Raw genomic sequence first — 7,873 nt, forward strand, 5'->3', positions numbered from 1 at the left:
GGCTGTGGTGGCCGGGAGCAGCCACTGCACTCCAGTCTGGGTGACAGAGGGAGACTCCAACTCAAAAAAATAATGAGAGAGGAGAAAAAGAAAAATATATTAAACTAAAATAGAGAAATGAAACATGGACTATACAAAGACCTTTGACAATACCTTCCCATGAACTGAGGAGTATGCAAACTCTATTATAACTGAGCTCCAAAAATACTTCAGCGTAGCACACAAAAATGTGAATCAATGTCACAACTTCACTTATGAACATAAATTCAAAAAATTCTAAATACAAAATTAAAAAACTAATCTAGCTAGGTATTAAAATAATGCATCATAGTAGAGTATGATTTATTCTAAGAATGAATACAATTCAATGTTAGATAATATACTATTTTAATTATTACATTAACAGATTAGAGAAAAATATAAGGCAATTAAATTTTATACATTTAAAAGAAACACTTTAATATCTACTTTTCAATCGGTCTAGCTAATAAAGTTTCATATATATGGAATTTCCTCTATCTTATAAAGGGCATTTTCTAGAAATATATACAAAACAACATGCTTACTTTTGATAGATCAGACATTTGTATATTAGAATTTGTAAAAATAAACTTTGATTTCTAATAATTTGATAGCTTATAACCATTCTCATGAAAGTCAGAAATGTGATAAGAATATTTGGTTTCAGTGATAATAGTTGAGATTCTGGCTAATGCAATAAAACTAAGGTAAAGAAATAAGACACATAAAGTTTTATCTTAAAAAGACAACACTCATTATTTTCATAGGATAATTTACCTAGAAAATCCAAGAGAATTAAAGGAAAATCTTTAAGTACTAATAACATAGGTAAATCTACAAAAAAAAAATAGCTTTTCCAAATATCAGAAATAGCCAGTTTGAAAATATAATGGAAACATGACTGTCTCATCATGATTTTTTTAAAAAAGCAATTACAATAGCAACAAAATTATAACTGTGAAGCAATAAAGCCAAGAAGAAATATGAAAAACCTATATGGATATAAGTTATAAAATTTTACTGAAGCATATAATAGATTCATGTTCTGATTGGAAAGACCTTGCATAATGGTTCTTTCCAAATTAATCTATGTAGTAAGTGCATTCCTTCAAAAATCAGATTAGGATGATGTATCATAATGGAATTTCATAGATTACATTTTTAAAAAAGGAAAATACATAGGAAGGAAAAACGTGTAAGGATAGTCATGAAAGCTATGTATTTACATAATATATGCAAATATTAACTTTAAATTTATTTCATAATAAGAATTAAAGACATAATTATAGTTAAAGGTCTTTTCTTAGGACTAGCATAGTCTCAACTATGATAACAAAAATAGTAGAGGTCTTGTACAGAAACAGGCAAATAAACCATAGATACAGAACCAAAGGCAGCAAGTATAGAAGTGGCATATGTAGATTAATTTTTAGTTTATAATAAAGACCATTTTAAATTGGTACAGAAAAGTTAGCCTGCAAATTGTTCAATTGTTTTGAACAATTAGCAATCCACTCTAAAGTCATTTCCAGACCTTACATTATTCACAAAGATGAATTCTAGATCATTTAAATAGCTAAGCATAAATAACCCCGAATTATCAAAAGTGTTTGTGAAAAATATGTTTATAACTTTTATGTGGTAAAAACGTTCATATAAAAGACACGAAAGCTATAAAGGAAAAAGAATTGATTTATTTATATATTCAGTTTTCAAATTTTCAAGTAGATATCATGAAGATAACTCAGTGTTTAGAAGTATAGGCTTTGGAGCCAGATTTCCTGGGTTCTGGATTTGCTACTTGGTTATATGGCCTTGGGCAAATTATGTAATTAATCCACACCTCAGATTTATATCTGTAAAATAGAGATAATAATAGTACCTTTTCCATAGGACCATTGTGAGTCATAAATAAGTTAAAAGTAAAGTACCTAGGACAGTACCTGGCTCATAGTAAATACTAATAGGTGTTTGCTACAATTAAAAAGACAAGTTAAAAAAAAAAATTACATGTTGAGCACATATAGGATCAAGATTCAGGATAAATAAAAAGCGCCAACAAGTAATTAAGAAAAAAAATCCTGGTAGAAATATGAGTAAATAATATGAACACAATTCACCGAAGAAAAAAGTATATGACCATCTATACTTACACTGAAAATAAGAGAAATGCAATAGAAAAGTGCTTAAAATGGCAATACAAAAGATTTACATTATCAAGTGTTGCCAAAGATATGGAGAAATGTTAGCAGGAATATACATTGATGAAACATTTTGAAAGACAACTTGGTAGTATCTGTAAAATGTAAATGATATTCCATTATTTATAGCAATTCCACTTGTAGAAATATATGTCCTAGAAATATGCCCATATGTACAAAGATTTTCTGCAACAGAGAAAGAATTCTATGTGTCCTAAGTGTCCATTCCCATGGTGAGGATTTGATAAAGTATTTTTCATTCATGCAGTAAGAATGATACTCTTCTTTTTTTTTTTTTTTACTTCTTTGAGAAAATGCCACACTGCTTTCCACAGAGGTTGAACTAGCTTACATTCCCACCAACAGTGTAATAGTGTTCCCTTTCCTCTACAATCTCACCAACACCTGTTATTTTTTTTTTTTTATTAATGTCAATCATACTGAACAGTGTAAGGTGGTATCTCATTGTAGTTTTGATTTCCATTTCTTTTTTTTTTTTTTTTTTGAGTTGGAGTCTCACTATTGTCGCCCAGGCTGGAGTGTAGTGGCACGCTCATGGCCACCGCAGCCTTGACCTACTGGGCTTAGGCGATCCTTCCGCCTCAACCTTCCAAGTAACTGGAACTACAGACGCACGCCACCATGCCCGGCTAGTTTTTGTGATTTATTATAGAGACGAAGTCTCACCAAGTTGCCCAGGCTGGTCTCGAACCCCTGGGCTCAGGCAATCCTCTCACCTTGGCCTCTCAAAGTGCTTGGATTACAGGCTGAGCCACCGCGCCCAGCTGATGCAACTCTTACAAGACAATAAGGAAGTCACACACACACACTCACACACTGATGTGGAAAAAAATGCTTTAAGTTCTATTATTAAGTTATGAACATTCTTATTTTGAAATAAATTTAATGTTAATATTTGCATATATTATGTAAATACATAGAAAATTAATTGATACCTGTCTCCTCAAACTCGACACTGCCAATTGCCAGAAATTGAAGGACGCGTGTGGGGAGAAGTGTTGTTTACTGTGGCTAGAGGGGTGGAGATTATAATTTTTTAAAATAATAATAAAGAAGGATAGAGAAAGCACACATAACAAGACATGCTTTCTTCTCTCAATGAGTTCATAATATAGAATGGGTGATTTAAAAAGTTATCAAATGTTTTTATGCAAGCATTTGTCTACATCTGGAGTTCTACCTGTCAATTTAGAATTCCCATGAGAATCAAATAAGATAATACATATAAAGGGCTTAAAAAATGTCTGACACATGTAAATCCCTCATAAGTATTTGCAAATACATATATATATTTAAATTTTATTGTGAAGAATAGAAGATGCAATCACGCTATTGTTAAGAGCTGACATTTTCCACCCGTGTGTCAGTCCAATTCCATGGCACTCACCATCTGATTCCTTCCTTGTTCGTGTGCTTACTTCTGTACAATCTGTTTCTGCCCACTGCAATGAAACTCAGCAACTGCTGGGAGTTATTTTGTACCAAACTGTTTCCTTACTGCTTGGAGCAGGACTTGGCACACAGTATGAACTCAACAAATTTTCATTGAATCATAAATCCTTTCTGCCAGTGCTTATCTCTTGTACTGATTAATGTATTTTTCCTTATGGTAAAACTTGAGCAATAATTTCTAACTACTTCCCTAGCAAACATTTCAAAAATAGTGGTGTGAGTACTATGCTTTCTAGTATCTTGACTTGCTGAAAGCAATGTTTGACCAAATTCAACAGTTATCAAAAGGCAAGCTTCTTTAGCTGTTTTGCTGAAACAATAAAGAAATGAATGTTTGGGACAGAGGTAAACTAAAATGTCTATCCTAATGGGAATGAGTAACAGGATTCTGGTCCCCAAAATTCCAAAGCAGCATCTGTGCTTGCCAAAGGCAGGAAGGCATCACTGAGGAAAAGATATTTGCCTTCAGCTTTCCAAAATAAACTATCTAGAGTGACCAGGGGACATATGAAAATATCAATTGGCAGTGTTTATTTAAATTAATGCCAGAAGGTTTGACTTTTATCTTCCCTTGGAAAAAATTCTGTTGTCAAAGTAGGCTGTGTGTAGGGAAAAAACAAATGTGTGTTAAGAAAATGGTTTCTACAGATTAATTTCCTCCTGCAAAAAGTATGAAAATCTATTCTTTTTTTATTTTTAATGAGACAAGGTCTCATTCTGTCACCCAGGTTGGCATGCAGTGATGTGATCTCAGCTCACTGAAGCCTCAGCCTCTTGGATTTAAGTGGTCTTTCATCTCAGCCTCGTGATTAGCTGGGACTACAAGCAGGTACCACCTAATTTTTAATCTTTCTTTCTTTCTTTCTTCCTTCCTTTCTCTCTCTCTCTCTCTCTCTCTCTCTCACCCACCTCTCCCTCTCTCCCTCTCTTCCTCTCTCTCTCTCTTTCCTCCCTCCCTCCCTCCCTTCCTCCTTCCTTTTCCTTTCTTTCTCAGTGTTGCCTAGTTGGTCTCAAACTCCTGGGCTTAAGGAATTTTTCTGCCTTGGCCTCCCAAAGTGCTGGGATTACATACATGAGCCACTACACCCAGCACGTGGGTTGAATTCTAGACAACATTGTTGGTGGTTTGTGTGTTATTAGGACTTTGAGACTACTGATTGCAAAATCTTGGCATCTGTCATTACAAAGATGATACAATTGAAGACAGCTTCATGTGCAAACATGCCATCTACCTCTTTCTCTGGGTGCATTCATCTTTTACTCAGTAATTAATTAAAACCTTTTGTATGTCAGGATATTCATTCTTTATTACTCATCTTGTAAATACTTTTAAAAAACTTGTTTTCTGTCTTAAAATTCACATACTAAATGATGTCTACTTTTCATACATAATGTTTCCATTTTTATGTAGTCAAATCATGTAATTTTTGATCTTGTTGTTCTAGTTTCTGGCTTGATCTTCATGTTGAGAAAGACTATTCCAAAAAAATAATTAAAGTAATGAGTTGTATTCCCTTCTATTGATTTCATGTTTTTATTATTATAATTAAACATTTGATAGATCTAGAGTTTGCTTTAGTGTACAATGGAGGTAGTGACCAAATTTTTTTCAGAATGGTTTTTAGATCTTTTCATTAATGAATATATTGCAAAAAATTTACATTTCATCTTTTATATTTACTAAATTAGCATGTACACTTGAATCTTTTTATGAACTATTAGTTCATTTACTTGATCTCTTTGTCAAGTGTACTATTTTAATACCTATTAGAAAACAATCCTTTATTTTCAGAATTTTCCTAGCTGTTTTTTACATGTTTATTCTTCCAGATGTGCTTTTGAAAATCATTTAAAATTTTTATGGCTACATTCTCATTGTCAAACATTTAAAAGAGAATATGAAATAAAACATAAAAATCTCTTACTTCTTCCCTAGTCTGTTCTTCTCCCCAGAAGTAATAATGGCTAATATTTCTGAGTGTATGTTTTCAGAACACTTTCTATTCATTTACTTAAACATATATGCTTATGTACATATTGAATCATAAATCAACGGAATTATACAGTTATTATTGTTTTGAGTTTTTCTTACTTTATATTTTTGATAGGGATGTCAATGTCAACATATAGTGGTTTTCTTCATTGATATGTATTTTATTAAGATACACACACATATTTATCAACCCTCAAGTGATATTCATTTATATTGTCTGTCTCTCTCTCTCTCTCTCTCTCTCTCTCTCTCTCTCTCTCACGTTCTTTTTTGACATGACAAGGCTCCTCATCTTGTAGTCATCATTGTACAAAAAAATTTTTTTCAGTGTTTTCTTTGGGTTCTTAGAAGTAGAATTAGTGAGTCATGAACACTTGTTAAAATGCCAGGTTGCCTTCCAAAAAGTCTTTACACATTTGCACTCCCCTGAAAAATACATGGGATTGCCTGTTTCTCCATTTGCGCAGCAGTTTTTGAAAATCATTTGCTAACATATGGCTTCGATTTTGAATTTTTTTTTGATTGAGAGTCTCACTCCATCACCCAGGCTGGAGTGCAGTGGCAGGCTCCCAGCCACCCCAGCGTTGACCTGCTGGGCTCCAGCAATCCTTCTGCCTCAGCCTTCCAAGTAGCCGAAATTACAGGTGCACACTACCATGCCCAGCTAATTTTTTTATTTATTGGAGAGATGAGGTCTTGCCAAGTTGCCCAGGCTGGTCTTGAACCCGTGGGCTCAGGCAATCCCCTCACCTCAGCCTCCCAAAATGCTGGGATTACAGACTTGAGCCACCGCACCTGGCCTATTTTGAATTTTTTATAGGAGAGAATCAAAGACTAGTTGATGCTTCAGAATCCCATTAATTGAGACGATTAGATTGAAGTATGTCATTCTGATGTACAAAAGTAACTAATAGCAAAACAAAAAATAGAATGAATATACTTCAAGTTACTAGGCCGAGGTATATTTTAGCAAATGCAGATAGTGTAACAAGAATAGAATATAAAAATATTTTAATATCAGAAGAAGAAAAAGCAAAAAATCAATAAGATAAAGTTTCTTCATCTTAATGTGAATAAGACACTCACCTAATAAAAAAAGTACATTGAAACAAACAGAAACCAATACACACATTCAGTAATTCAGAAAAGATAACAAAATCACAAAGCTATACCTGGCAAAAATAAAATTGAATTCAAGATGAACAGTATTAAATAACATTAAAAGATTTCTTTATTGCAATAAAACGATGATACACAAAATATAAAACTCCACTATTAACCTTTTACAACAAAAAATACAGCACTGAAATGTATGAAGTAAAAATCATTGGCAATACAAGTTTATAATACTAATGAGAGACATGAATACCTTTTCTGAATTCTTTACAGATTGAGTAGATTAAAAACTAAAAATTAATTTGAAGAAGATCCAAATATACCATTGGAATTTCTATATATTACATATAAAGTATTCATGTATAATTATATATTATATATAATATAATGATATTATATCTATCCATAGAGATATTTCATATTTATTATTTGTAAGACTGATATTGCTGGTTGTTCACCCACCCAGCAACAATCCACTCTTCTTTCTAGTGAACAGAAAGCCAGTTTGGGTGTCTTTAATAACAACAGGGTATGAACCATGATGAGTTGAAGCTTGCAATCTGATTTCCATTTACTAGTTAATTGGTGGGTGGGTGAAACCAAAGAGAAAACACTTTGAAGCTTCTAGGAAATGTTTTTATTTCAGACATAAGACTTGTAAGAACCCTTCTTTTTCCCTTCCTGCTTTTGGACATTTTCATGACATAAAATGACACTTGGAATTGCTATAATCAATTGTCTTGAGTTTATGAGAACAGACACTGCCAATATAGGACATGGACAGAGCATGAAGAAGGAAAGAGACTGTGTCCTTGATGACATCATTAAACTGCAGAACAGAACCAACTCTGGAAATCTCTACTCCTGGACCTCTTCAGTAATACAGTATTATTGTTTAAACTACTTTCAACCAGTTCTTTTAATACATGCAGTTGACACAAATAGAGGTTAACTTCTCAGACCACAGACCAATACATGTGGAAATAAATTTTAAAAAGAGGGGAAAAAGCAATTTTATTTTATATATTTTTTATTTTAAAGACGTGGAGTACAATTCACTGTTAGGTAC

Source organism: Carlito syrichta, unplaced genomic scaffold (assembly GCF_000164805.1).
Source record: "Carlito syrichta isolate Samal-C Ts95f unplaced genomic scaffold, Tarsius_syrichta-2.0.1 Scaffold316276, whole genome shotgun sequence".
NCBI lineage: Eukaryota > Metazoa > Chordata > Mammalia > Primates > Tarsiidae > Carlito > Carlito syrichta.